At 34.4% G+C, this 5271-nt stretch overlaps 1 pseudogene; it reads right to left on the reverse strand.

Moving 5' to 3' along the window:
- Positions 1 to 2126: 2126 nt before the first annotated feature.
- LOC102593835 (eukaryotic initiation factor 4A-9-like) overlaps positions 2127 to 5271 on the reverse strand; it is a 9122-nt pseudogene continuing 5977 nt past the window's right edge.

The following is a 5271-nucleotide window of genomic DNA, read 5'->3' on the forward strand; positions in this document are numbered from 1 at the left end:
ACTTCTATTACCTGATTGCCGTATTTTCTGAACATTCCTTTCTGGAGATGGTCAAAATATATCTTGTTTTTTGATATATCCCAATTGAATATTCTAGGCGTTCGATTGGATTTACGAATTGCAATTGAACCATCAACTTTGTTACAACATTCATAAAACCAAATTTGCAACGCAAGCGGAAATCCTTCAAACTTCACATAATCCGGATCTTTTGCCATTTGATTCGACATAGAATGATGAAGATTAAAAAAGGACAGATTGCCCCAGGGGTACGTAATGTACTATTCCGACTCAACACATAAGAAGTGATCTTTTGGAATATGTGACAATTGTGGTGGAGATGACAATATGAATGTACTAATGAAATAAATCATAGACATATTAAAAAAGTCTTCTTCCTGAATCAACCCATCTTCTTTAAACACTCTTATGAAATCAACTTTCAAAACCTTATCAACAACATTTGGAAAGTAACGAGAAAGTAACTTTGATGTACTATTCTGATCATGATCAAAAACCAAACACCCACCACACTTAAAATCAGTAATTACCAAAAATCCTCTAAGCCCAAAATGCATTTCTTTACCATTTATGTCAAACACAAACATGTCATCCCGATTTTTAGATAAATGATGAACAAGACTTCTAATAATCTGAGGTTGGACTTTCAATTGGGATAAGCCTAATAGATAACCAAAAGGAGACTCTTTAAACAAATGAACACTGCCAATTTTTTCAAGTAGCTTTGTTATATCAACAAAAACGTTGACATTAACGTAAGAACACCAACGCGATTGTTTATTCTTGATCTAAAAATAATATATTAAAAATCAATAAATTATAATAGTCATAAAATTTAAAATTTATAATATAAGCAAAGAAATATTTGCATAAAAAAGTACATTACTAGAAAACGACGGTAAAAACATACCTTTAGTGGTACTTGTGTTGCCTTTTTCCTTTTATTATTAATAAACCTAGTCCATTTTTGACTTAAACCATTCATACCTTTGCTCACTGAACCCCCATCAACATTTTAGAGCAGAAAAAAATTAATTAATGTTACAAATCTTTCTAATAAGAACAAGATTCAACACTTGCATGTCACAAAAAAACAGAAATTTAATCAAATAAATAAATACCTTTAAATCCTGATCATTATTTACTCTTAATCTTTTAGAGAGGGGGATTTCGTCCTCAAAATCGCTGTCATGTTGATAATGATCTTTTACCAATTTTTCTTTACCCTTCGATTTTGTATCACCCCCAAAATCATCTTTTTGTTGAACTTTGTAGGATGATGAAAAATTGATAACAATACACTCATTCGATCTACCAGATGGTCTTGAACAACTTATCGGCGGGCTATCAACGACTACCACAAATTTGTTAAGTCTAGGACTTTTACGTGGAGTCTTTTCCATCGAACAATGGCAATTTTTTTAGTTAGTTGGCTTGTGAAACGTTTCTGTGAGAAGATTAAAGTTTAAGAAAAATGAAGAAGAAAATGGAAGAGGAAACCCTTTTGACTTCCCAAAATATTTTCAAGATTTCTTGAAACTATAACTCCACATTGATAAGTACACCCCTTTTTTGGTGAAAAAACAGCTTTATCAAAAAAGAATAAATTAATTATGATCCCCAAAAGGTCCACTAAGCCTAAAAACGGAAAAAGAAAGAAAGTAATAAACGTGTGTATTTGAAACTGTTTAGGAGAGAGAATATTTGATAAATATTAATATCCTAATTATACTCCATATAAAAGGCACGAATTACCAAAATTATGAGAGAGAAAAATCTGTAAAACAAAATTAAATTAAATACAAAAATTAAATGTTTTGTTATATATGTAATTTAAAAACTTAGTTTGTAATTAAATATAAGTATATTGATATTTTGTTAATAAAAGTCTTAAGTAGTATATTTCTGTAATTTTCACTTAATAAAAATACCAAATAAATATAAACTTGAAAAAGCCCACCAATGTATCGTTAACAAAAATAAAAAGAGAGCCTACCATTGTATATGATGAATTAGACAATCTAATGTGTATTACTAACTAGTTCAGTTACACTAAGACTATTAAACTAAATACAGTTAAAACATATAAATCAAGACTAATAAAAAAGAAGAAAAAGAGAGTTAAGTGTGGAGAAATGGCCAAATCAAACAACGGCCTGCTGTTCGATTCTTGTAGCCAGCCATCAGAGCAGGAAGCTTATAGGAGATCAGCGACATTTGCTGGAAGCTCCTCAATCACCACGTTGTAAAACCTCTGAATGTCAGAAAGCATTCTCTCATCATCCTTGGTTGCAAAATTGATTGCAACACCCTTCCTACCAAACCGTCCACTACGTCCAATACGATGAAGGTAATTTTCAGGTTGAGTGGGGAGATCATAGTTTATGACGAGGGAGACTTGTTGAACATCAATTCCTCTGGCTAAAAGATCAGTGGTGATGAGAACACGAGAGGAACCAGTACGGAATTCACACATTATAATATCCCTAGTGTTCTGGTCCATGTCACCATGGGTAGCTGAGACTGTATGGTCTCTGCTTTGCATCTGGTCTGTTAACAAGTCAACTTTGCGACGAGTATTCACAAAAATCACACTCTATGTGATGGCTAAGGTTTCATATAGATCGCAAAGGGTCTCAAGCTTCCATTCTTCCTTTTCCACATTCACATAAAACTGTTTGATACCTTCTAAGGTCAGTTCATCCCGTTTCACAAGAATCCTCACAGGTTTATTCATGAACTTCCTTGTGATCTCAAGGGCCTCAGGAGGCATTGTGGCAGAGAAAACACCAACCTGAATCTTAGGAGGCAATAGCTGGAAAATATCATAGATCTGGAGACACGAGAAAAAGTATAGCTTTTAGAACCAGGGTAGAAATCATGTAAAACTGTGGACTGTAATTTTTTAGAGAAAATGTGCCACGTAAGCACATGCAATGAATATGTTCACAAAACCCTAGCACACATACTGGGGATATCCCACACATAATTTACAGCTTCGCAAATTCCTGGGAAGTAGGACTGTGGAATTTAAAACTATGTCACAGCATACTTAATTGTGAAAGAAAAGAAGCTAGCACAAAGAAAATATTGAGTCACTCGAGTATGCTAAGTGCATCATAAATTACAGGTTACCGATTTAGACTTCCATTTTCTTTTAATAAATTACAGGTTGATACTTAAGTATAAAAGACAGATATAGACAGGCATATCTACACAAAACAAAAGTGCTTATGCATTCACAGAAACTATAGGTATATTTACAAATATGGGGAGAAGGGCACTGCTAGTTACCTGATCCTTGAACCCTCTGGAGAGCATTTCATCAGCCTCATCCAATACAAACATCTTAATGTGATCAGGGCGGAGAGACTGTCTTCTCAACATGTCAAATACACGTCCAGGTGTTCCCACAACAACATGAACCCCACTTGAAAGGATCCTTTGATCCTCACGGACACTGGTACCTCCCACACAAGCATGAACCTTGACTTTAAGATAGTCTCCAAGTGCTTGCATGACCTTCTCAATTTGTTGTGCAAGCTCACGAGTAGGTGCCAAGACCAAGGCTTGACAATCTAACAGTTCATAGTCCAGTTGTTGCAGAACTCCAGAACAAAAAGTAGCAGTCTTTCCCGTTCCAGACTGAGCCTGCTGAATCACATCAAGACCTTTGCAAAAAGGTACAATTCCCCTTTGCTGGATTGCTGAGGGCTTCTCAAAACCTACAAGGTTATACTTCAATATTAGATAGAGCTTATGAGATTCTTCACCTTAACTTGACACATCTGTACACGGCGAGGAACAGAAGGCAAAACACATCTTTTCTTCTTAATAAACTGTGCACAAGGAACCAAAAATGAAAAGCAGAAAAGATTTTTCAACTGACCGTATGCATAAATGCCTCTCAGGAGCTTCTCCTTCAATTCCATAGCATCAAAAGTATCATAAGCCTCGTCATATGAGGTAAAAAACTCTTGCCCTTCAGCATTTAGCCTGCATCCACAATTAAAGAAGAATATGATGCATGTATAGCAAAAATTTAATAATTTCCACCATGAGTACAATAAACTTTGTAACTCACAGGTATGCCTATGTGTAGATAGAGAAACTCATGAAGAATACCAAAACATTGAAAATGAGAAAGCAACAACATAACTGAGGCAGTAGTACTCACAACTCTGTCATTTTTGAATCAAATTGACGAGCATCAAATTGGGATCCATCAGGAGCTGCACCCGCCATGACAAGAAAGACTTCACATCACATTAGGACAAAGAAAGGGTTAGTGTGAACTTACATATTGTCAAAACATCTAAATTTCATAACACCGCCAGTCTTCAACCGATAAAAAACAAACCAAGGTAAACTAAAACATGTAGGTCTCGGAGAATATCAAAAGAATGACATAGCTCATTACTATACCTATTCAGAACTAGAAATTCCATTTAGAAAAAAAAAACTACCTCTTAGGGAACTACATTATGTTCTCTTGTAGTTTTAAATACACCATGTGTCCAGCCAGGAATAAAACTCAACATTAAAAAGATCATTACCACTCTCAAAAAACAAAACCCAACATTAACAAATAACAACAAAACAATACAAAAAATATCTATCTTAATCTTGTACTGGAAAGCAAATCAACCTCAAGATTTTTTGATGCAAAAAATGTTCTCTTGCACAAAAATCAAAATCAACCCTCACACCACCCTTAACTAGATTATCTAGAACCCTAGAAGGAATAATCATCAATCACTTGTGTTTTAAGATTTGCCAGTTCCACCATAACAAGTTCAATTTGCTTTTAGCACTTACAAAACAATGTTAGGTAAAACATTGTCAAAACATTACATAGAGATAATGTTCCATTATACGACTCAAGTAAGAAATTCACTAGACATATTAATATTACTCAGTTCCATAAGATTAACAAAATCAATCACATAAATTATAGTAGCCTTCTGTTTTGAATAGCCGCACTTATTTTAAGAGAATGTAATGTTGTGACGAAAAGATGAAAACGAAAACCTAAAATAAAGAACACCAAGTTTAACGTGGAAAAATCCTTCAAAACGAAGGTAACCACCACGGGATCGACAAGATCCGAATTGCTTCACTATAACAATAAGAGAGTTACAATTATTATTCTAATGGCTACACAACAAGTGCCAAAAGAGAACAAACAATAGCTACACCAACAAAAGATAAATAGAAAGAAACTCCACCCAAACTCAGCTGCTGTTCGGG

This window comes from Solanum tuberosum, unplaced genomic scaffold (assembly GCF_000226075.1).
Source record: "Solanum tuberosum cultivar DM 1-3 516 R44 unplaced genomic scaffold, SolTub_3.0 scf00252, whole genome shotgun sequence".
Taxonomy (NCBI): Eukaryota; Viridiplantae; Streptophyta; class Magnoliopsida; order Solanales; family Solanaceae; genus Solanum; species Solanum tuberosum.